Raw genomic sequence first — 26593 nt, forward strand, 5'->3', positions numbered from 1 at the left:
TAAATGGTTACGTGAAGGGGATAATAATACAAGGTTTTTTCATGCGTTATTGAAGAAAAAGCAGCAGGACCAAGTAACCAAAATGCTCAAGTCTGATAGAACTTCGTTCGATTCACCAAAGGCCATTCATGAGGGTGCAGTCCAGTATTTCCAAGAATTCTTGAGTCACAAGTCAAAGGGTGTGTTACCATATTTGCTTATGCTGTTGAAAATGCAAAATAAATAACAAAAATGATCTACAATCACATTTTCTTATTGAATTTGATGAGAACAGAATATACTAATGGTGGAGAGTTATTAAGACCAGTGATGACTCGATTCGCCACCCATTTCATTGCCATTGAGAGTTTTGCAAGTATAAACACAGCAAAAAAAATGTTTGTATCAGATTCATAAGTGAATTTAAGGTTAGCTAGTTCCAAAGAAGAGAAAGAAGTGGAATGGATCATTTCGGATGCTTCCTTTTGGAGAAATATGGATTTTGTCTTCAAGTCAATTGAGCCACTTGTTAAAGTCCTCTTAAATGTTGATAATGAATAGCTCATTTCAATGCCAAAAATTTATTAAGACATGCAAAAAGCCAAAAGAGAGTTAAAAGAAGCACATGGAGGTCATGAGCAGGAGTATCACCATTTTTTCTACTATCATTGAGAATCATCCACTTCATGCAACATCTTACCTTTTTAATCCAATGCTTCGTTATTGAGAGGACTTTATGGAGGTATTTGTTAAATCTATTTTATCTGCACAAGGAAATTTAATTGTTAATTGAGAACCCCATTTGATTATATAGAATCCACAAGTGATACGAGGGCTAAATGAAGTTATGTATAGTTTGGAATCCCTAGTATAAGAGTAAAAATTTCAAAACCTGTACAAAAAGGTTATTATTTTTATTACTATGTTTTTTATTGAAATATAAGTTTATTTTCAACTAAATAACGCTTTTGTTAATATGTATAAAATAGCTAATATATTTATTTTGTAGTTGCATGGTGGCAACAACACAACATTAGTTATCCAGAATTAAAAAAAAAAAAAAAAAGTTTGCAATCAGGGTACTCTTGAACCAAACTTGTTCATCCTCCAATTGTGAATTGGATTGAAGCACATTTGATCAAATTCATACAAAGATACGTAATAGTGTAGCTAAAAAAAATGATCTTGTTTATGTACATTATAACTTAAGGATTCGAGAGAAACAACTTAGAAGAATAAAGACTTATGATGTCATCACAGAACACGCATTACTTAGGAATCCATTGGATGAATGGTTCAAAGAGATTATCATTAAATTGTTGAAGAAGCCGAAGTATAATAGATGTCTTTTTATTCTCAATAACGAATATGATCTAATAATTTTTACTCATAACTCCGTATATGCTGGACCCAACTGATGATACAAATACTATATTTAAGGATGATGGTCATCTTAACACAAGTGATCCAAACTCTTATGTTGAAGGTGGACCTTCTTTTGCGCATGATGTGACAAATGTAGAATTTAGCTTAACATATAAGCATTCATCTACAAATGAGTTGGTAGATGGAAGACTTAACTTTGGCGACAGTGGCGATTGAACAAAAAAAATTATGCCTAACTTAGAGCTATAAATTTTTAACTCTATATTTGTACTTCATATCTTTTGGAATTAAACAAAAAAATGATATGGGGACATAATTTTATTACATGTTTGAAATCAAAGACTTTTAGTTTAGTGTTTCTATAAGGTTTTTTTTTCCAATTTATCGGAATTATATAATATTTTTTCGATTAATTAATATTTTTAACTCATTTGTATATGATTTTAGATGCTTAGAGTCTTAGAACTACACTAAGTAATTTTTTTATAAATACTAAATCATCCGATTCAAGATAGTCATGAATCGTCCAATTCAATTTGTTGAATTGCCCAATTCATTGAATTGGTCCTTACCCATCACAAACCCAATTATGATTTCTTGAGTCTTGTATTTAGTATGAAATACATGTTACGATATATTTCTTTTTCTCGAAGAGCATATATTCGTATCAAATATTGTGCAAATCTTAGTCCAAACACCATTTCTACTTCACTTGAGTTTTTTTATTTTCTTGTCTCCAAAGTACCAAAGAGGATCTCATATCTGACTAACTATAGGCTGCATAGATTGTAGGGTGTCCATGTATGATCCTCTTCAATATGGAGGTCCTCATCTTGGCTTCCACTAAGACAACATATCTTTTATGTCATGCAACTTATCCCTTTTCTGGACAAGTGCAAAGAGAAACAATGTCTCATCTATGATTTTTACCTTTTCATAGTACCAAAGGCAATCACTTGTGTGAGTTAGCCAATCTAAACCTGTTGACTTGTCTTGTTTGTATGTACAAGCCATGCCATATGATAAAGACAAATTGAAAAAAATTATATTGCATTAATTTCTCAAAGGAAAGTTTTCATTTATTTGTCAACTAGAAAAACTATAATTACAATCTATGCAGTCATAAACTCCTAACATGAGCCATAAAAGCATCTTTCACTATTGACTTTGTAATGGGATCATCAATCATGCAACTTGTAGAAAGATGTTTAATAATCACATCCTTTTGTGCCACCATATCTCTGATTGAGTGGTATCGGATATCAATGTATATGGTTCTCCCATAATTATTTAGGTCCTTGGCATATGCAAGAGCAGCCAGACTATTGCAAAAAATAGTCAATGCATCATAAGTATCTATGTTAATGTCTAGGTGCTGAGGGAACCTCCCTAGCCAAACAACTACTTGAACTACTACTAAGCAAGATATGTACTATGCCTCCACAGTGGATAAGGCTATGCATGGTTGTTTATTGCTACTCCTTGTAAGGACACCATTGTTTAGCAAAAAAAAATACCCAATTGTAGATTTGAGCTCATCTAGATCATTAACCAATCAACATTGATGTAACATTGCAGCTGCAAATCTAAACCTTGATAGCACAATATATAATCTGCAATTCCTTTGAGATATCTCATAATCTTCTTGATTGCTTTCCAATGAGCCAATTTGGGGTTAGATTGGAACCTACTGACCAAGCCAACTACATAGCATATGCCTGGTTGAATGCACATCTTTATGTATATCAGGCTGCCAATAGTGTTAGCATAGGGAACATGGGCCACATTTTCCTTTTCTCTTGGAGTCTCAGAACACATTTATTGGCATAAGCTTGCCTTTGGTAGTAGGGGCGCCAATGGGTTTTCATTCACTCATTTCCAAATGCTAAAAAATATTCTTTATGTAAGTCTGTTAAGATAAATACAAAAGTCTATTTGAACGATTTCTATAGATCTTAACTCCCAAATGTATTCTGCTTCATCCTTGTCCTTCATCTTAAAGTTGAGAGACAACTACTTCTTAGCGGCCGACAATCATCCCCTTATCATTTCTAGCCAATAGAATCGTCAACGTACAATGACAATAGTACAAGACTCATTCGAGAGAATGTCTCGATGAAATTTGAAATACTATTGTCTAAATTATTGTTTTAGGCCGTATATAGATCACTTGAGCTTGCACATTTTACGCTCCTGATCTTTGACCATGAAGGCCTTGGGTTGGTCTATCTCTTCATCTAATTCTCCATTGAGGAAAGTCATCTTAACGTCCATCTAGTAGAGTTCACAATCCAAATATACTACTATGGCTATAATTAGGTGAATTGAGGCAAACCTTGCTACCGGAGAAAGATTTTCTTTATAGTCTACACCATTTTGTTAGGTATATCCTTTGGGTATGAAGTGAGCTTTATACCTCTCATTTGACATGTCCACTTTGCATTTGACCTTTAGAACTCATTTGTTCCCAATGATATTTTGTCTTGGTAATAAGTCAAGCAGATCTAAGACCTGATTAGTCCTCATAAACTCTATTTTATCATTTAGTGTTTTCATCCACTTATTTTTAGTAGAAGATGAGAGAGCCTCTTAAATAGTCATATGCTCATCGTCATCATGCTGATGCACCATGAAAGTTTCTCCTTCAATTTCAATTCGACGATGGGGAATATTTCCACGTGAGCTTCTAAATGGTTGAGGCTATTACGGATGACCAACAAGTGATGTATTACCACTTGGAGTCAAGTCACTTCTACTGTTCCTATGAGCTTGAGAAATTCTCTCATTCTCAACTAGGATAGTTAGAGTGGGTTCCTCTTGATCCACAACTTTTTCGAGTTCTAATTTGAAAAACATTTTCAATGAAATTCACAATTTGTGATTCAATTCCAAATGCAGTTTCATTAGGTTGTTCACCGATCAATACATGTCCTTTAGAGTGGTCAAGGTACCTTAGAAGATACACTTTTTTCATTTAGGTTCCCATACTTATGAGAAGAATCGTGGACAAACTCCGTTTAGCCCCATGGCCCCAAGTTACTCAAGTTGGGTTTCTCATCGATCCAAAATTCATACGGAGTGAAAAGTACTGATTTGGAGGGCACTCAATTATGGGTGCAAGCTGCAGTAAGAAATGCATCCCCTAATATAATATTACTAGATTTGCTTGTGCCTTTATCGACCTAATCATCTCAAGCAATGTTCGATTCGTACTGTATGTCATGCTAGTAGTTAAAAGTGCGTCGTCCAATATAATATTAGTAGGTTTGCTTGTGCCTTTATCGACCCAATCATCTCAAGCAGTATTTGATTTGTACTATATGGTGTATACGGCAGAATCTCTACGATGTACACGACATCTTCATCCACCTTTTAATTCTTTTTTCATCACATAGCCTTTTAAACTTCTCTAATAGAGATTCATGTCCACGGTCAGTTCTTAGAGCCTTTACACTAATGTCTAATTGAATTTCAGCTTAAGTATTGTCTGTAGCAGTTCAATGCTTCAGACTTATGAGAGATCAAATATACATAACCATATCACAAAAAATCATCTATAAATGTGATGAAATTGACAACCCCATATCTTGCCCTCACACTCATTGGGTTACAAATATCTGAATGGACTAATTGCAACAGAAAAGATGCCCTCGTTGCTTTTCCAAACAGTTTTTATTTCCTTTTCCCATTAAACAATATTCACATGTGGGTAATATGACTTTTGTGAGATTGCCTAGTAGATCTTCTCTAGCTAACCTAGCAATCCTTTCTTGCCCAATATTTCTAAACCTAGCATGTCATTTATATGGATTTAAATTACTAGATGTAGTAAGAAAAATGGCAGATTCATTCACATTTGAATAACCTAAATTCATTCTCATAAAATCGTCTGGAAGAAAAGCACAATCATAAAAAAATGTTGCCCAAACAAATAGAAACACCATCATTTTCAAATAAAATACGGAAACCAAGTCCAACTAAAGTAACTACGGCAAACAAGTTTCATCCTATTTCGAGAGCATATGACACATTGTGGAGTAATAGAGTGTTATTGCCTTGCAAGTCTAGCTTGCATGTACCAAGCCCCAGCACCCCATGCTAATTTCATTCCTCATCTTGATATCAAGACACCCAATTGGAATCCAACGATACTTCACAAATCTGACTCTATCTCGCGTTATGTGCTTGGTCGCTCCTAAATCAATAATCCATTAGGGTAGGAGTGAGCAACATTACATGACTAGTCACATAAATAGAAAGAGAATAGTCGAATTATACCTTATTTGACTTGCCACACTTAGAAAGTCATGGCTCCTTCTGCACACTTCTAGTAGCTACCCCAATCTTAGTATTGTGCTTGGGCCTAAATGCCTTGCACGAGCCAAATTCAGCCACATAGGATGAATGTTTGCCTCTAGGGGCTCAGCCTCAAGTTCCAAATAACACGACAAATTTTCAAAGGTTTTGATATTCTCATTATGCATGAAATTTTTTCTTATCACTGCCTATACTTGTTGCTCATCAGCTAGATTGTTTTTTACCACCTTGAGTTATTGGATCATGGATTGCATCGTTCTAAGTTGTTGCTTTATCGTGTGTTCAGAATACATCTTATAGGAATTCAACCTCATGATCAACCCGTGCAAACTCGTGGCAGAAGTTCCCTCGAACTTTACTTTTAGTGATGCCACATATTCTGAGCAGTGTTGTACTTCTCAAACTCATTGATAAGGTCATTGCGCATGTTGCCTAACATAGTAAAGTGAGCACATCGATCATTCTTGAGCTAATTCTCAAAGGCCATGTGATGCCGAACAGAATAGAGATTAATTCTGACGGCTAGTTCCAACAGATGATCAACACAAAGAATACAATAGATTCGTCCAAAATACAGATAAAACAACTCTGGATAATATTGATTAATAGTAAAATTTGAAATTATTTTATAAAGCCTATAAGCCAGGATTAAATAGCTACAAAATTTGAAATTATGATGATTTTTCAAAAAATGAAAAAATCTAAATTATTGTATGAGAAATAAATACATAAATAAACAAGAATCCTACTAAGAATTTGGCCAAAATCAAAATCAAAATCACTTCTAAAACTTGAAACCAAATATTCTAATAAGGAAAAAATGAGCATAAATATATTATCTGAGGGAAAATAACTAATATTGCCCTTAGTCCAAGGAAGATATTAAGTTTTTCCTTCCATATTTGTACAGATTCATCTTCTTAAGGTAGTACTTCAATGTAATCAACGTGGAATCTGAACCTAGATACCCCATATCAATTTGGGCTTGCATCATTCTCACCGGGTTGGAGAGAATACGTCCTCAAACTCTAAACTTTCTTGTCTCGATTTTTTGGATGTCTAGTTAGACCAATCTTTCTTTCCTTTTGTTGTACCGTCCTGATGATCATGGAAAAACTAAAATTGATTTGATTGGGTCGAAGTAAAATAGTATTGAATATCTTATACTCTAAAAATAAGTTTCTTTCTCACATCTTAAATCCAAAAAAAAATATTTTGCATAGGAGAATTTGAAAAGAAATCTTCAACTCCAAGAAAATCAACATGGTTAATTGTCTCAAAAGTATTTTCACGATCTTCAAACTTCAAAACTTCACCACTATTTTCTTTTTCCAGATTTTCTATGTTTTCAACAAAAATAGTTACATTATCCACTAGGTTATCTTCATCAGGATAGGTATCGTAGATTGGAATAGAGTTCAATCCTATGGAAGAATGTCCCTCCTCAACAAAACCTTCTGCCTGAAGAGTACTAGAAAATTCTGGTAAATCAACTCTGAAACTGAGGTCCTAATGACGCTCCTCCCTACCACGATACTCCCAAAATAGAGCACGGGTTCTCAAAACTAGAATTGGAATCGTGATCTTCCATCTCACGATCACCAATATCTTGTTTCGTTAGACGTCGGGTTAACTTTGGAACTTGTCTCTGCAAATCCACAATCATCACATTCTAAACGCTACGATGACAGTGCGAGACTTCCTCATTCAGAACCTACCCATGATGACCATGACCATGACCACCAGCCATGGAAACTGATGAGATATCAGCCCAGGAAAGATGTTGAACCTCTGATGCCAACTGATGCAGGACAGAATAGAGATTAATTCTGACAGCTAGTTCCAATAGATGATCAACACAGAGAAGATAAGAGATTCTTCCAAAATACAGATAAAACAACTTTAAATAATATTGATTAATAGTAAAATTTGAAATTATTTTATGAAGCCCACAAGCCGGGTTTAAACGGCTGAAAATTTTGAAATTATGATATTTTTGCAAAAATGAAAAAATCTAAATTATTGTATGAGAAATAAATACATAAATAGACAAGAATCATACCAAGAATTTGGCCAAAATCGAAATCATAATCACTTCCAAAACTTGAAACCAAATATTTACAAATTAGGCAAAAATGAGCATAAATATATGATTTGAGGGAAAATAACTAATACTGCCCTTAGTCAAATGAAGATATTTGTACAGATTCATCTTCTTAAGGTAGTATTTCAATGCAATCAATTTAGAATTTGTACCTAGATACCCTATATCAATTTGGATTTGCATCACCATGTGATCATTTAGATGTTATTTTGAGTTCCATTTCTCAGGCTCAACTAGGGAGTGAGTTAAGATCTCTAAGACCTCCTGCTCATTCAAGATATATTAGAACTTACGATGCCAAATGTCATATATCTCTCTATCCAATTTTCCCCCATTGTTCAAGTCAGTAACAATACTCTTGAATGTCATTTCACTACAAAAAGGTATAAATAAGATATTACACACACACCTTAAAAACAAGTGTTGCACCAAAATAAGTTAAAGGGAAAAATGATTTAGACATGTTGCAAGATCGAAAATTCGCTAGGCTTCCTAATCATCTCATTTGTCATAATGTCGAATTATTAACTTTCAACTTAATTATTGGGCAAATTTAAATTGTAAGGGAGATTAAAATCCAATTTAATTTCAACCATAGTTCTACTTTTTATCACTTCCCAAAAACATTTGTAGGCTAAAATAAATAAATAACCTAACAAACCTTCTGGTAAAATATTTTCATAAATCACATGTTATCCAATTGAAAAGAAAATAATTCACATGAAATTTCATATCAAATATTTAATCTCATATAATAACATGGAATTCACAGATAAAATAATAATATATGAGAATAAATACTTATGTCAAAAAATAAAATAATCAAAATCAAAATTTGTTTTCAGCACAACTACAATAAAGGTATACATAGCTAGTGGTTCGCCTCCCTCTTGCTAGCCTCAAGACCTTTGGTTCAAAAACCCTTGGTTGTCACTTGGCTCATTCTTCTTATTTTAAAAGAAAATTGGATCTCATGGATTGAGCCAAAAATTGTTTAAGCCCAGTAATGAGCCACTTAGGTTGGGCTAAAAAAATGTTAGGCTATGGGCCTCTCGAGTTGGACCAAAAAAATGGGTCTTTTTTTGTTTAAAGAAAAAAGCATGAGAATGGGACCCATTTCACACGCTAATGACCCGAGAAGTCATCTTCCTCACATGTTCATGGTACTGTTCATATGAACAGCATAACACCCCATTTCCTTAGGCTTATTTTTATAAATAATGTTAGGCAAGGGATCTCATAATTTACTACAATAAATATTCATTTCACAAAAAATTATAAATAAAACATGTCTTGAAAAATATAATCAAAGTTTTCAAATAACTGAATTGGAAAATGTCTATCATAAAAACTAACTAAAAAGCCTATAACTAAATCTTATCAGTTTGCTACATCTAAGTCTGGCATGCCTTCTCATGCTTATCATAATCCTCATTTGGGTAGTTAAAAATATGAAATAAAACTAAAATAAATCAATAAGAAACCTACCACAATATAAACATAATAAATATAGGTTTTTGATAAAATGTTTCGTGCTTAAGAGAATTTAAATCATTAACTATTCGTGTATATGCAAATGATATGCATGACTTTTCTTATCACAATTGATCTTAACTTATATGATTTATTTGATTAATCTGATTGGCCAACACACATAATCTTGTGTGCAAGGTTGTGCATCATCTGATAGTAATATATTGTGGTAGATCACGTTTGATTCTAATTTACACATCCACTCTAACTGCATTGGTACCATGCATCTGAATGAACATCTTAGTAATATGATATTTGTCTTACACCTGATCTTATGAAAACTTACATATTTTATATAACGCAAGATGCATTACATACATAATATGTTCATAGTTATAAAATGTAGAATTAAACGTGATCATGAATTATGATGAATGAAGTGTTTACAGATATCATGACATGCATGGTATGTAAAAATTGGCTTCCAAAGAACTGGCCTTACCTCATATTACTGCTTTTGAATTTTCACTTCACGGAATATTAAACGTCAATAAAGTTTTAAAAAGACGTGCTATAACACTCTATTTAATTAAATATATACTATGAAAATAACTTTAATAAGTATTCTGTTATATTCCGAAATTAATAAATAATAATATTATTTAAAGTCTAATAACATATATACACTTTAATTTACAACTTAATAAAATAATTATACCAAAATCAATTAACGTAAACAACGAAAATTCGTTTAGTAAAATAGACTTAAATCAGATTAAAGTGTTCAAAATAAAATTAAACTTTTATATTTACTGCTGAAATTTAGTTGTAAAAATTACTGTAAAAATATGAGTTTCTGTCCTAACATAAAATAAGACTAGCCAAACTTAAAACACAATCTACTGTAAAAATAAGTCCAACGTAAAAATACTAGTTGAACTTAGGAATAAGCCCAACCTAAAAGCAAGGCCCACGTGAAATCAGCCCAACTTAAAAGGTTAGATGTAATACTTTGGATCTTAAGGGCAATAATATAATTTAATCGTTACAGCTTGTATATGAATACTTTACTAGAAATAATAATTACAGTCGTGTGTAAATACTGTATAATTATTTTTAAAAAAATAAATAAATACATGACCCACATAAAAAAATAAATTTTTAATAGTAAATTTTACTTTTTTTTAAAGTGACTATACAATATTTATACATTTCACAACTGTATATAACATTACTCATATTTTAGAGGTTACCCAATATTTGCTAAAAGGAAAAACCATTAAAAGACATCTATTGAAAGTAGGCTACATATGCCACGTGCATTGGCTGAAGGGCATTTGTGTAATATTGCACATGCTTAACCGAAATGGGCTAAAGGGCCTAAAGGCACATTATCCATTTGAAAGCAAACAATCACTTGAGAGATGAAAGGAAAGAACGTGTGGCAAGGCTTACCGACAGAAAAAGGCACCGTGCAACGCTGAAAGAGGAAGGGAGCGTGTGGTGAAACTAGATATCAAGCTAAGAGATAAGATTAAGATAAGATAAAGAGATACACTAGACTCTTAAAAAGAAAGAGACTCAACCTTTTAAAAGAAAAATACTTTACAAGGCAGGTTGAACTCAATTACTCCAAAAAAATAGATCTCTATATAAGGTAGAGATCTCCACAAATTTGACAGGCTCTCCATAGAACCTCTCTACGTACAAACTCCACCACACATAGCAACTCCAAAAAGGATTTTTCCTAAATTTCTCTATTATATTGTGAGATACGTGAGGTCATAAGAGATTGTAAAATTGTCCATTATAGTGAATTTCACTCTCAAACAACCTGTAGATGTAGTCATTATGGCAAATTATGTAAATTCTTGTGTCTCTTTTATTTATTTTTATTTACTTATTTATTATTTATTTTCATGGATGAACGCAAAGAGTACTATATCGATATCCGAACATTATCGTGGATAAGAAATAATTATTTCCTTCAATTCTGTTATGCAAATTAAGGCATTAACAATTAGGTTGAGGAAATGAGAGGAAAAAAAAAAAAAAGAGCAACATCTAGTGTTGGAGACTCATCGAGAGAAAGAAGGTGTGGCAGATTTGGGGTGCCTGAGCTACGACCGGAGGTGGTCGGCCAACAATCTTTGTGCAGGGTTGTTGAGGAAAGGAATGCTACAATGTGCGTGTGTGAGCGAGGAATCGTTCAAGTTGTTCGACTCAAAGTCAATCACTGGCTTCCATAGAATAAAGACTCGATCGTGATCACCAAGAAGAGAGGGAGGGTGAGAGACATGAGAAACCGACTTGATGGAGTTGTATAAAGAAGCTATAGGAACCGACTCGATGAAATTGCACAAGGAAGTCGTTCTTTATAAGACAATAGTTGTGGGGTGGCTAAGATTTTAAGAAACAGGAGAGTTACGTATAAAAATCGGTAGTTGATTTTAAGGTAAACTCGGTCAGTGGGTTAGGATTCAAAACTTAGTAAAATCTAAATTGGTGATTTTCAAATGAGGAATATTTTAAACTGGAGATTTTAAGGCTCGGTTTGGATTGAGAGGTCTCTCAACCCATCTCATCTCATCTCATCATTATAACTTTCACAAATTTTTATATAAAATATAATAAATAATTCAACTTTCCAAATCTCAAAATAATAATAATATTAAAAAATAATATTCTAATAATATTTTATTGAACTTTCAACTTTCATTTCAACTCATCTCATCTCAACTCATTATCCAAACCTAATCTTAATTACATTTATCCTTTAATAAATGAAAAAATTATACTATTCAAAATTAAAAGTGTTTATGATAATATCAAAAAATAATAAATAAGTTAAAATTATTTTATTGTCCTAATTTTAGGGTTCTTATGTTGCAAACTGTTAAGGACAAAGCTACCCCTGCACTCTCTGTTAGCCAAATTGCATCACAGCAGCAGAACTTGAGCTTGACTCCATAGTAACAAACTCTGCAATGCATGCGTTTGTTTATTACCATTGTATAACAGATTTTTATACTTTAGAATATTCTGAATTCTTTGTAGTCTAGCTTCTATAAAAGGCAACTCTGTACATTGCTTTTGTATCAATGAAATACAATTACACTTTTCAATATTTTAGCATGGTATCAAGAGCCTAAAAAGGACTCATCGTCCATGGTTGAATCTGAATCATCCTCTGTTTCTCCCTCCCTCCCACAATGAAATTTCTCCCACATCATTGCTGTGAAACTCAATCATGATAATTATCTACTTTGGAAAACCCAATTGGTTCCGTATCTTCATGGAAATCGAGTTTACAAATATGTTGATGGTTCTTGTCCACCACCTAAACTCATGCTTGATAACAAAACCCCAAACCCAGCCTACGCACTCTGGTTTCAACAAGTAATGTCCACTCTCATTTCTTCTTTATCTAAATCTATAATGGCCCAAGTAGTTGGTTGTTCTTCCGCAAGAGCTGTTTGGACCTCCCTTGAATCAACGTTTGCTTCCGTTTCTCAAGCTCAGGTCATCCAGACCCAACTTCAATTGGCCTCTCAAAAGGGTGCCGATACCATTTCTACCTATTTTCGCAAAGCTAAAGGCCTTGCTGATGTCATGGCAGTTGTGGGTCGTCCTCTCCCTCCTGCGGACTTCGTTTCGTATCTCCTTGCTGGACTCGATCCAGATTATGATGGCTTAGTCACTTTTGTGACTACTCGGCTTGTTCCAATTTCTCCTGAGGAATTACTCGGACACCTCTTGGCTCATGAAGCCCGGTTACTTCATCACTGTGAAATTAGCACTTTCCCAATGGAAGCCTCTGCTAATTTTACTGCAAAAGTTTCCTCTGGTTCACATGGTTGAGGAAATCGTGGTGGACGCAACTTTAATCGCAGACATAATGGTGGACGATCAAATCGGGGCCATGGCAACTATGTAGGTAACATGTCTTCTAATTCGTTTTCCTCCGCTGATCAACGTGTGGTGTGTCAGGTCTGCAATCGCCAAGGCCATATCGCTATCGACTGCTTGTACTGTATCAATCAAGCCTATACCAATCCATCACCCATGACAGCCAACTTCACCTCAACCAACTACTCACTCGATACCAACTGGTATCCTGATACCGCTGCCACAAACCATATCACCAGTGGTGGTGGTGAGCAACTTTGTGTTGGTGACGGCTCCTCGATTCCTATCTTACTCTCTGGTTCAACCTTTCTCTCCTCCTCATCTCAATTTCTTCTAAATAAAATTTTGTGTGTTCCTTCTTTTAAAAAAAATTTGATCTCTATCCTCCAGTTTTGTATCGACAATAATGTCTTCTTCCAATTTTATGCTAACTCTTTCTCTATTCATGATTGCAAGTCAGGAAAGCGTCTTCTTCAAGGGACCACAAGTAACGGCCTCTATACAATTCCAACTCCAGTTTCACCACCTTCTACATTTTCAAGTCATCTCTCAGTTCCTTTTTGGCACACTAGGCTTGGACACCCTTCCATCAAGCTCGTCCAATCCATCCTCTAGCAGCATCAACTTCCTTTTGAGTGCACTTTAATTCCTTTTTGCAATGCTTGTGCTCAGGCCAAACATCATAGATCACCTGCTTATCAACGAATAAATAAATCCACTGCACCATTTCAGCTTATATTTTCAGATTTATGGGGTCCATCCCCTTATGTGTCCCCTGATGATTATCGTTTTTATATTACCTTTGTTGATGATTTTTCCCGATACACATGGCTAATTCCACTCAAAGCAAAATCTCAATCTCTCGATGCCTTCATTAAATTTAAAAATAATGTTGAACTTCAATATAATACAAAAATCTTACAATTACAGTCCGATTGGGGGGGTGAATATCGCCCCTTTTCTAATTACTTAAAATCGTGTGGCATCACTCATAGACTCACTTGTCCTTATACTCATACTCAAAACAACATCGTTGAGCGTAAGCACCGTCACATAGTTGATACGGGCTTAACTCTACTAGCCCACTCATCTGCTCATCTGTACCTTTCCATTTTTTGCCTCAAGCATTTCTTCATTCAGTTTATTTAATTAATCTGTTACCATCTCCCACATTACAAAATAACTCACCCCATTTTTTACTTCACAAAGCCCAAACAGATTACAATTCTCTACGAGTTTTCTGATCTGAATGTTGGCCTCTCACCACATCTTATAATCCATGCAAATTTAATTTTCGTTCCCTCTCATGTGTCTTCTTAGGTTTAAGTCCAAATCACCGTGGATTTTTATGCTATCACATTCCCACTAGCCGCACGTACATCTTATGTCCGTTTTAACAAAAACAACTTCCCTTACTCATCCCTACCGAAGCCCACTACCCCTTCCCAGCCCACTCACACAATTCTTCCCAATTTTCAGTCCAATCCGCCGACAGACTCAAACTCGCTTTCTTCATCTATTCTTGGATCTCCCCCTATATCTCCATCTTCTCCGTTATCTGCATCAACTCCAGCAGAACCATCACAAACTCCATCGTCACCATCACCAAGTCCATCGTCTTCACCACCTCAATTGCACACACACACAATGGTTACTCGTTCACAAACCAACTCTCTTCGACCCACCACTTTTCATGATGGCACCACCAAATGGACCTTACCCTGTGCCTTCTTCACTGATCTTAGTCCCATCCCTGAAACTCTAGCTACTTACACCATAGCTAAATAGTATCCAGAATGGCGTGACACCATGGCTAAAGAATTTCAAGCCCTACTTGCCAACCAAACTTAGACCCTTGTCCCTGCTTCACAAGCAACAAACACCATCACCTGCAAATGGGTGTTCCGAACCAAAAGACTTGCCGATGGTTCGATTGAACGTCGTAAAGCCTGATTGGTTGCCCGAGGATTTCTTCAGCAGTTTGGCATTGATTTTGAAGAAATTTCAATCTCGTGGTTAAGGCAACAACGGTTAGAACTGTGCTCGCACTTGCCGTATCTCGAAATTGGTCTGTCCATCAGTATGATGTGCAGAACGCGTTTCTACATGGGCCACTCCATGACATGGTTTTCATGACTCAGCCACCTGGCTTCTCACATCCTCAGTATCCATATTTGTTTGCAAACTAAATAAAGTCATCTATGGCCTTCGGCAGTCACCTCGTGCTTGGTATGCACGCATAAGCTCTCGATTGGTTGATCTTGGTTTTGTTATTTCTACAGCAAATTCCTCTCTTTTTATTCATCACTCTACAAACATCACTACTTTTGTTTTAGTATACATTGATGACTTGTTGGTCACAAGGAACTCCATGCAGTACATATATGATCTTATTGCAGCTTTACGCCGTGACTTCCCCATCACTGACTTGGGCAACCTGCACTATTTCCTTGGGGTCGAGGCTTCTTATAACTCCAAGGGTCTGCTCCTCACACAGCATAAATACATCACCAATCTGCTGCATCGCACCAATATGTAGAATGCAAAACCAGTAAAGACCCCCCATGTCCACTTCCGAGAAGCTTAGTGTCTTTTCTGGGCAACCTTTTGAAGACCCCACCTTATATTGGAGTACAGTTGGATCATTGCAGTACCTATCATTTATAAGACTCGATCTTGCCTTTGTTGTAGGCAAAGTGTGCCAATTCATGCATAGCCCTCAAGTGCCTCATTGGCAAGCAGTAAAGCGAATTCTTCGCTACCTCAAGCACACGTCCACTGTTGGCTTGCAACTCTCTCTCTAATCACCTGCTCAGCTTACTGCTTGGTCTGATGCCGATTGGGCAGGATGCCCAGACAATCGGCGTTCTACAAACGGCTACTGCATATTTCTTGGTTCTAATCTTGTCTCATGGTCATCAAAGAAATAACCAACAGTTGTAAGATCTTCAACTGAGGCCGAATTCAAGGCTGCTGCAAATGCTACTGTCGAAGTCATCTGGCTCCAACGCCTCTATCGTGATCTTGGTGTCCATCTAAAGTGTTCACCCCTGCTGTATTGCGATAACATGGGAGCCATGTACTTATCTTCTAATCCCGTTTTTCACGCACGTATTAAACATGTTGAAATAAACTTTCATTTCGTGCAAAATCGGGTGCAGAACAAATCTTTACGAGTCACTTTCATCTCTAGTAAAGACTAGCTCGCAGACGTGCTTACAAAAACTCTATCGCCTTCTTGTTTCGCATCACTCTGTTCAAGTCTTCATCTGCAATCTTTGCTGCTCGACTTGAGGGGGGATGTTAAGGACAAAGCTACCCCTACACTGTCTGTTAGCCAAATTGCATCACAGCAGCAGGACTTGATCTTGACTCCATCGTAACAAACTCTGCAGTGCATGCGTTGCATGCGTATATTTATTGCCATTGTATAATAGATTTTTATACTTCAGAATATTCTGGATTCTTTGTAGTCTAGATTCTATAAAAGGCAACTCTGTACATTGCTTTTGTATCAATTGAATACAATTACACTTTTAAGTATTCTAGCACAAACACTGACCATGAAAAAACAGATAAATTGTGGTAGTGAAGCACCGCTACCACCGCCGATTCTACATGTATGATAAGACTAGGCCCATCACCCTGTGCAGCACCACGGCGCGCACGATACCTCTTCGTGCCTTCCGCACTTCTTTGTGGCTGCTACGTACGATGGCATGCAGCACCTGGTCATGGTGCTTAAGCATGTGTCGTGCGTAGTTCATAAGAGTTTCTCAATTTTATAAGGGTCAAACTCAATTTTGTAAAACTGATTATTAACAAAGGGACTCTCCATCATGGCGATTCATGGTTAAAAAAAAAGAACACTCATCAACAAATAGAGAGACAGGAATGAAAAAATAACAGTGCCTCGCTCTCAATAAATATAACCAAAAAAAAAATATTAGGCATGCTTATAACATGAACAAAATAGAGGCTCTAATACCAATGCTATGTCTAAAAAAAAGGAAAACTTTATATGCAGGAGAGTTTGCGCAGATATGCGCACGAATAAAACTCGGGAGTCTATGTGGAACTAATACAGTGCGTTTTCGATTTTTTCCCTTCCCAGTTTCTGAAACCCATCTCGTGCTCCCCCTCCATCTCCCTCCTCCGTCTTCTTCGTCATGACTGGTATCGGCTGGAGAGATTGATCCTTTGTTGAAGGACTTGAATGAGAAGAAATAGAGCTTCCGACAGAACGTGGTTTCGTTGGAAGTTGAAGGAGGTTTGGACCCGCTTAACATCTCAGGAGCAATCATATGCTTTAGAAACTCTAACAAGACAGGCATGCCATCTTCAGATTCTGGGTTCTTTCTCAATTACTATGTCCATGTGGTTTGAATCTTTAAAGTCAATGATTAGTCTCTTCTTTAGTGTTTTTGTTTGTGGGGTCATGATTTGGATTTGTAGTTATTCTTTTTTTATTTGAGTTATTTTCATGGGTACGTTTTTGCAGGAAGCAAAGGCAAAAGCTAAGAACATGAAGGAAGAATTTGGTTTAATATTTGGATTTGGTTTAATATCCTTGAAATTAGAGGTGTCATATCTTCTATGTGTATGTATATTAATTTGTTGAATAAATAGGGATTTCTCAAAATTAGTGAATTCTAGAGGTCCCCTATATTAGGTTCTATCAATTGATATCCTTTGATACTATGCGTTTCAGGAACACACTTGGTATTCATTTCAAATAATCAGTTCCAATCCTATCTTACCATGAACTTGAACATTTCAGTCTATCATCTTGTAAGGTGAGCTATAATATAAATCATTAAAGCAGGGTTCTTTTCCCTTTTATTTGTTGGATGGATTTGATGTTAAATTTAGCAATCCGTAAGGAGAATGCAGTAGGAATGGATGAGGAAATATACCCTCGTGTACTTGGACTGCGCCCCTAGTGCTTCTACAAGAAGTGGTATTGTTACATACAAAATAATAATAGTTACTTTTCATTTTTTAATTCAGTAAGTTTATTATTGTTTTTGGAGGCATAATTCTAACCAATTTCTTTTTGGTAAGCTGATTCTAACTAGGCGATTAGTGATTACTTTCTCAAGTCATATGAGTGCAAGGAAATTCCTGAGAAATTGTTGTCTTTTGTCTCTATTTTAAACCAGTTAATACAGACTCACTATTACAAAAGTCTCAGTAAAATATACAAGACCTGAAACATTTCATAGCAAAAGCATTGGTGCTAAAGTTAATTTGTGGTTACATCATGACAAAACAAGTATCATTGTTCAGGGCATTGATGACACATTGGTTATATACCATCATTCTCCTTTATGCACCTACTGTGTAGACATAAAAAGTTGATCTAGAGAATACAGTGGTTGATGAGAGCCAAAGACAGTGCAATGATGAAAGGGCCTCTTCTAGATTAATGCTAGACAAATTCAGTGGTGAGTTATAATGTTGTAATTTGTGTCACCAAGTTCTAGCTTTAATTCCTTCCCTTTCATCAGAAATGGGCAGGGCATATTATTTTAGTTGGTGATGAGATATGTCCAAATATTATAGTGCTTTATTAGTGAAGGCAAGAAGATATCAATTTGCTTGCTATTTTCTGTAGCTTGTCATTTATACCAATTATTTTAACGAACACTTTTCTTTTCTTGTACAGTTCATTACACTTGGTTTTTTACAGTTTGGCAAAGAGAGCAAGGCTTGAGAATAAACCAATGGCATCTGATGTGTTTGCCATTAAAACTTATAGCCAAATGATTTGTGGGGTTGGGATGGCCAACAATTATATAAATTAACTTGCTTTGCTAACATTGCCTTGTTTTTAGTGGTTGCATGCCTAAATTATGGATTGGAAGTTTACTTGGGCAGATAGTAGTGAAGGCTGATAAAAAGAACTGGTAAAGATAGAAGCTTACTTGGATTGGAAGGAGGAAGAGCTTCAGCAAAGAGGGAAAGAAATTGTGAGAGGGAGTTGGAAGTCCACAACAAAGAAGTTGAAATTGAAAGGCAACAATTAGACATCCGGCATGAACAAACACTACTTTGTGTTTATTGGGTTACTACCATATTAATAACCATGTACTTGATACAATCAAAATGAAACCCCACTTAATGGAAACTTTGTACATTGTATGTAAGAGACTATTTTGAATATTGTGTATTATGAAACTATTTGGGATGTTGTGTATTATGGAAGTATTCGGAATGTTGTTACTTGTGTATTATGAAACTATTTGGACTGTTGTGTATTATGAAACTATTTGGAATACTTGATTTGGACATATTGTACAAATTGAAGAGTCATTATCTTCCTTATATTACACTACTGTAATATTAAAGACAACATGATTTGTGATTACTACAAACATGTTGAAAGAGTGATATATTTACATATAGTAGTTAGTTATATGGTTCATACATCAATGGTTTCATAAGCTACACATTGCAATCACGAGCTTACATGTTGTTTACAATCACAATAGATCTCCAAAATACACTTAAATACATCTCGAAATCATAATGCAAAATCTCCAACATTTGGCTGTGTTCCATCCCTATTATCCAGTTGTGTTCCATCCACTCCAAGATGCATATGTGAAGATAATATAACATAAGTTAATAGTTATAATCTAGATTTAAGATCAATAATTGAATGAAGGGTACCAATTATCAATAATTTCTAGGTATAAGGTCCGTGTAATGCATCATACTTGCAAGTTTGGGTACAAATTATAAAATCTTTACTTGTTTGAAGATGAAAAATGTATATTTCCATAGATGATTCATAATTTGTGAACAAGCAGTACAACTTGTTGTTTTAATAAAGGGACACATAATGTGATCAACTTTTTAAATTATACTTTTTTAAAAAATGTACTTCACATGCTTTAAAAAATGCATGGGTTGAAGGAAACTCAATAGTGTGAAAGTTTTCAAGTATATTCTTCCCAAACTGTAATGAGAAAACTCGCAATCAAGCTAACCTGGGTGTATGGGGCAGGGGAAGGGGATTTTCTGGATTTTGATTTTTGTGTATAAAAGTAAAACAATTAAATGGGGGATCTTGGTTAGGTGTGTGGTAGGGGGCCCTTTGAAAACGGCAGGGGAAACTTCTACCATCAACATAAGGGCAGATGTTGAATCCCCTTGTCTGGTTAGATTAATGTATAGCTAGTGTAATGAAAGATGCAAGCTTTCTATTCCATCTCTATCATGGGAAGTGTTTTCTATTTCAAAAAAATTTCTCCCTAACATTCCACAGATTATTCTAAAGATTAAACAACAAATTCATGAAAAATAGACTTTTATAGGAATGGGAGAAATGAATCCACTTACCATAGATGATGATGAAGCCTGGTAGAAGTGAAGTGTTCAAAACTGCCAGAGATAACCCTGATGTAGATGACTGGTGAGGTGGTGGTTCTCGGGTCGGAAAATGCTAGATGCTTTGCGCAGGAGATGGATTACAGCAATGGAGAACTACAGTTTCGAAGTTTTGAAGGTTCTCGGATCAAAAAATGTTTGAATTTTTTGTGTGTGTGTAGAGTTTTCCTTTTCTTTTTCATCTCTATTTACTTTTTCCTTCTTTTATTTTGTTTTTTTATTTTTTTAATGTATGCTAATATGGCCCCCTGCACAGCTCTCCTGCTCAAAGTCTCATGTACATAGCGGGATTGAAAAAAAAAAATTCACAGTAGAAAGAAAAATATATCTCTATTGTGCTAAAATACACACCAACGATGACAAACTAAAGTAAAAACAAGTATGATTAAGCACACGACACACAATATATGTGGTTCTGCATCGCTCGAGTCCACTGTCGAGCGCACCTCTAGCAAACTCAAGGGTTGAGCTTCGCTTGGGCCCACTGTCGAGTGCATGTCGAGCAAACTCACTATTCCTCAATTTTCTGCTCACAAACCAGTCTCCACATGCAACCCAACAATCTCCCACTTGGAGGCTGGGTCTTCATATGCCAGCCACTATTTCCAGTCAAGCCCTAACATCTCTGCAATTCACAACTCCTGTCTTCAAGCCAGAAAAAGCATTGAAGTCAAATCCAAGTTCAGTCTTTCACGTACATCGCCTTTAGTCAGCACATCCACTGGGCAACTCATAACTCCCACTGCACTAGGAGTATTCAGTCTTAAACGAATCTTGACAACCTCAACCAACTTTCCCAAGCTTACATGAGGAACAACAAAGCTGACTCTCTTTGGCTTCCTCATATGTTTCGCGTGATCAAGTCTGCCTTTTTGCACTCTTGTATTTCCCTACACATCATTGGACCTTGAGGTGAAATACAAAGAGTTAGATCTCTTACCATGCACTAAAACCAATGAACCCTTAGTGATCTTCCATGCTCCTCCAGAGAACACTATAACATAACCGCTGTCATCAAGCTGTCCCACATAGATCAAGTTTTTCTTCAGATCTGGAACGTTTTTGACTTGTTGTAAAGTCATCACGCCCCTGTTTGGAAATGTGATGTGCACATCACCCACTCCCACTATATTTAGTGCCTCTCCATCAGCTGCATACATCTTCCCAAAATTACCAGCAACATAATTATGCATGATCTCTCGATGTGAGGTGGTATGGAACAAAACCCCTGGATCCAATATCCAATCATCAATCGACTGTGCAACGCAAGAATTAGGGCATCATGAATTTCTTCTGCCATTACATTCACAGCATCATCCTCAGCACTTTCTTGATTCCTGTAGTTTTTCTTGATGTGGTTTGGCTTGCCACAACTCCAGCACGTGATCTAGTGCCTGGATCTAGTCTTGCTCCCCCTGCTCTTAGAGCTTGACCTGTCATGTCCTCTGCCTCGATTGTCAATATTCAGGGCCGATCCTGAATCCGAGAATTCACCCAAGTCTCTTCTACGTACTTCTTCAGCAAGGACCATGTCACGTACATCGTCGTTGTTCAGTTTCATTTTGCTGGCTAAACTACTCAACCATCCTCATGGCCTTCCAACTATTTGGCAGCAATGCCAACAGAATCAATGCTCTGATCTCATCATCAAACTCAATCTCCACAGAATATAGTTGATTTGTGATCGTATTGAATGCATTCAAATGTTGGGCCATATACATACCTTCTGACATCTTCAGATTGAACAATTTCTTCATCAAGTGTACATTATTATTCCCCTATGGCTTTTCATACATACCTGACAAAGTCGCATTGAAATCCAACGTGGTTCTCTCCTTACTGACATTGTGTGCCACTATTCTAAACAAGGTCAACCGAACAATCCCCAAAACATGTCGATCTAATAGGGTCCACTCAGTATCATCCATGCTCTCTGACTTTTTTCCCAACAGTGGAAGGTGGAGCCTCTTCCCATAGAAATAGTCCTTGATCTGCATTTTCCAATACCCAAAATCAGTGTCGTTGCACTTCTCAATCCTGAGTGCTTTCACTTTATTTCCAACCATCATTCTCCTTTAAATCTGACATTGGCTCTTGATACCAGTTTTTGTGCTAAAACACACACACCAATGATGGTAAACTAAAGTAAAAGCAAACACGACCAAGCACACGACACACAATATAAGTGGTTTGGCAAATTGCCTACGTCGACAGAGCTGTAGAAATCTTATTAACCAGAGGAGATTACAATCACTCAATCTTAACTCACACTGTCTAGGACTTTTTGCTCTCTCACACAATATACACTCACTTGATAATTGTTCTTTCTCAAAATATTTTGAAAGTCATACAAAATAAGTCAAATATAACATATTTATAGTAAATGGCTATGGAAACCTAATCTGGCAAAAACTATGTCATTTACTCGAGCGGCGTGTCGAGCGCGCATCGAGTGAACAACCAATGAACACTGGCTCGAGCGAGGTGTCAAGTGTGGGTCGAGCGAACACTAGGGTTTGTGTCTCACTCGAGCCCACTATCGAGCGCATCTCGAGCAAACTCACAGGTTGAGTATCGCTCGAGCCCACTGTCGAGCGTATGTTGAGCAAACTCATTGTTCTTCAATATTCTGCTCACAGACCAGTCTCCACATATAACCCAAGAATCTCAAGCTTAGTTTTTGTAGTTGTTCCACAAGTGAATCCTGTTTATCAATCTTCGATTGATCTGAGTTCGTCTCCACACGGTGCATGAGTGTACTATGTAGATAAACTAGATACTCAAAATGCACACAACCTAGATGCTTTGCCACATAGAATGGATTTTTTAGAGAGTTCTTCAAAAAACCAAAAAAAATTACCACCAATATTGGGAAGGATGATTGATTTATAAATAAGTAATGATATTCGTACAACACTTTTTACAATATATTTCACAATTATGTTTTAGAATAATGATATTTTTGTAAAATGATGATACTTTTATGAGGTATTTTATAAAAATATTGATCATTTTAAAACATAATTGTATAAAATGTTGTGAAAAGTATTATGTATACATTCTTTTTCATTATAAATAATCAATTCTTATTTAGTAACTCACGACTGGCCTTAAAGCCAACCTTCATTGCTCCTTAACTCCAGGCATACCACCTAACACCTCAAAAGGAAAAGAGAAGGGAGCTTGGCCACTAAAGATGTCGCTCTCCTTTATCACGCTAGAGATACAAACTACTAGCATAAAGAAATTAATACATTATGACAAAAATTTAGAGGAGTATTCCCTCATTATAATTATTTATTATATAGTTCAATGTATGTACGTATATACGTAGCTTTTTGGTAATGAAATTAATGGATGTACATACCAAAGTGTAATATTTGCAACCATCTGGTGTCCTAGCTAGTCGGGCTCAAGTGATTGAGTCCCTTTTGCTACAGATTTGTGATTTATTATCTCCAGTCGGTTGGGATTCTTATCGTCTTTCTACTTTGGTTGGGGCTGATTTATGCAGTGAAATCTTACAATCTAATATTTGGTTGGAGCAAGGTTCAGATATTTTCATATGGGTTCCTTTATCAGATGGTAAATTTTCGACTAAGGGGGCATGAAATATTTTCAGACTTCATTTAGACCCTCCCCACTGGGCAAAATGGACTTGGCTTAGAGGTATTCCAAATAAAATTTCTTATATTGCTTGAAAATTTTGGAATCATGCATTACCTGTTGATGCAAATGTTAAAAATCTCGGTATTCATTTACCATCCCGCTGCCATTGTTGTGTAGATAAAGATGCTATTGAAACGGAAGAACATTTGTTTGGGAATGGTTTTCTAATTGAAAAAATTTGGGAATTCTTTTCTAAGAGGTTAGAGGTGCGATATAGGAGAGGTCAAAGTATTTTTGATCGAGTTTTTCTTTGGTGGTTGAAAGCCAAATGCTCTTCTCAGCTGGGGATAGTTCGTGGTCTTATTTCAACTATGATTATTTGGAGACTTTGGTTTTTCCATTGTAAGATTCGTATGGAAAAATGGTAAATTCACTTGGGAGCATATTGTGTCAGCTATTCTATTGCGGATTCAAAATGTGTTTGTGGTGTCTATGAAGTTCATGTCTTGTTCTACTTGGGACCAAGAGATATTGCGGAGCATTAAATGTCCTATCATTATGCCACGGGTTACTATAGCTAAAGTTTTTGCTTGGCAACCTCCTGATTGTGGTTACTGAAAATTAAATATAGATGGTTGTTCACTTGTTAACCCCGGCTTATCTGGCAGTGGTGGTGTGGTTCATGATCATAAAGGAGATTAATTTGCAGGCTTTTCTCACCACTACCAAACTCAGACCAATATTGTAGCTTAATTTTGGGTTTTGAGAAATGACCTTAAACTTTGTAAAGATCTAAGATTATCGGATATAATAATTGAGATTGATTCTATGATGATGCTTTCATGGATTCATCGTGGTGAATGTTCCCACTGGAACTTATGGGATTTTTGGGAAGAGGTGATTGAGCTTATTCGGTCTCTTAATTGTTGTATTTGTCATGCCTTTCATGAATGCAATATGGTGGCTTATTTTTTTGCTAAAGAATGAGTCCGTAGTTGTTGTATGGATCTTCGTGCTCATAATCTTATTCCTAGAAGACTTAAAGGTTTGTTGCGCCTTGATAAATGTTCTTCACCTTTTTTGAGATTGAAGTTTGCTTAGTGCAGGTTGCAGGGGTCTGGTGCTGTGACTTTTCACTTCCACGTTTATTTTCTTATTATTATTCTTTGTTGAAGCTATTCAGCAAGACCAATTTGGATTATGCAATTTTCTGTGTAGGTTTTATGCAGGTTTTTAGTACACTATTCAGTTTTATTCAGATCTAGTTGGTTTAAATTGATTCATTAAGATTTGAGTTCTATTTGTTTATATTGAATAACTGTATAGGGTTTGAGTTAGTCTATATCTTTTTTGATCCCTAGGTTTGGATTCTATGATTGTATGTAACCCCTAGGCATCTGCTTGTAACCACGGTATTCCTCCGCCATAAGTGAGAGCTATCAATAAAATTGGGATTATGTCATCTTCTTTAAAAAAAAAAAGTATAATATTTACAAGTTTACTTGCGTCTTCCTTGCTAATTGTATTCTCAGCAAATGAAAAAATGCCCTAAAAATTCAACAGAGTTATTTCCCACAATTTGTTGCCATTGAAAATAAACATCCCGCAATCAATTATTTCTAGAAAGATATTTCATCGCAAATAAACATACATTTAGAAAGTGATGCAAATTATAAACTATGCAAACAAATATACATTACTTCTTGTGAATTACATTGTGGGAAACACGACACTAGCAATGATTAATAATATATAACTAATCTTTGTGGCTACAAATAATTTGCAACATGTTCCTTATTTCTCTTGCAAGATAAATGCTTCAATCCCGCTACCTACAAGTGTATGGATGCAGAGTCCCTGTGCACCGTGCTGACATGGCGCATTTTATTAAAAAAAATTGAAAAAGGCAGTTGAAGAGGGAAAACCATATAAGGTTCCAAAATTTCAAAGAAAATGAAGAAGACTTGGCTTGCAATCTCAGTCTCCCCAAGGACTACATAGTCTCTTCTCTCACCTAAGTAAGCTCATTTCTTTCTTGGTAAATGTTGCCGATTATTTTTTTGTTCTTTTCTTGCTTTCGGTGAAGCCTTCCAAATATGTGATGAACCAAATGTGATTGTGTTCTTGCTTATTAACTCCTCTGGAGGTAGAGCTCCCATGCAGACTCCCTATTTAAGCATCATCATCATCATCATCATCATCATTATGGCATTGTGCTTAATTTGCGTATTTATATAGTGTTGCTTAATAATAATTTAATCAGATAGAATTTTATTATTTTCCAAAATTAAATATAAGATTAATAAATATTACCACATTTTGGACATGATAATTAAGGTAGAATATTTAACATTTTCCCACAAATATTTAGTAAAGGACATCTCTGTTTATGGAATGTGAAAAAAAATGTGAGAGATCTCT

The 26593-nt window shown here is 35.8% G+C and overlaps 1 long non-coding RNA gene across 1 annotated transcript; it reads right to left on the minus strand.

The window, feature by feature from the left end:
• Positions 1-723: 723 nt before the first annotated feature.
• Positions 724-25647, minus strand: LOC121259437. Its single transcript, XR_005939587.1, has 3 exons — positions 25310-25647; positions 16350-16367; positions 724-734 (listed from the first exon to the last, which is right to left on the minus strand). It is a non-coding gene; the product is annotated as an uncharacterized LOC121259437 (long non-coding RNA).
• Between the last annotated feature and the right edge of the window lie 946 nt (positions 25648-26593).

This window comes from Juglans microcarpa x Juglans regia, chromosome 4D, assembly GCF_004785595.1.
Source record: "Juglans microcarpa x Juglans regia isolate MS1-56 chromosome 4D, Jm3101_v1.0, whole genome shotgun sequence".
In the NCBI taxonomy this organism is placed as follows: Eukaryota; Viridiplantae; Streptophyta; class Magnoliopsida; order Fagales; family Juglandaceae; genus Juglans; species Juglans microcarpa x Juglans regia.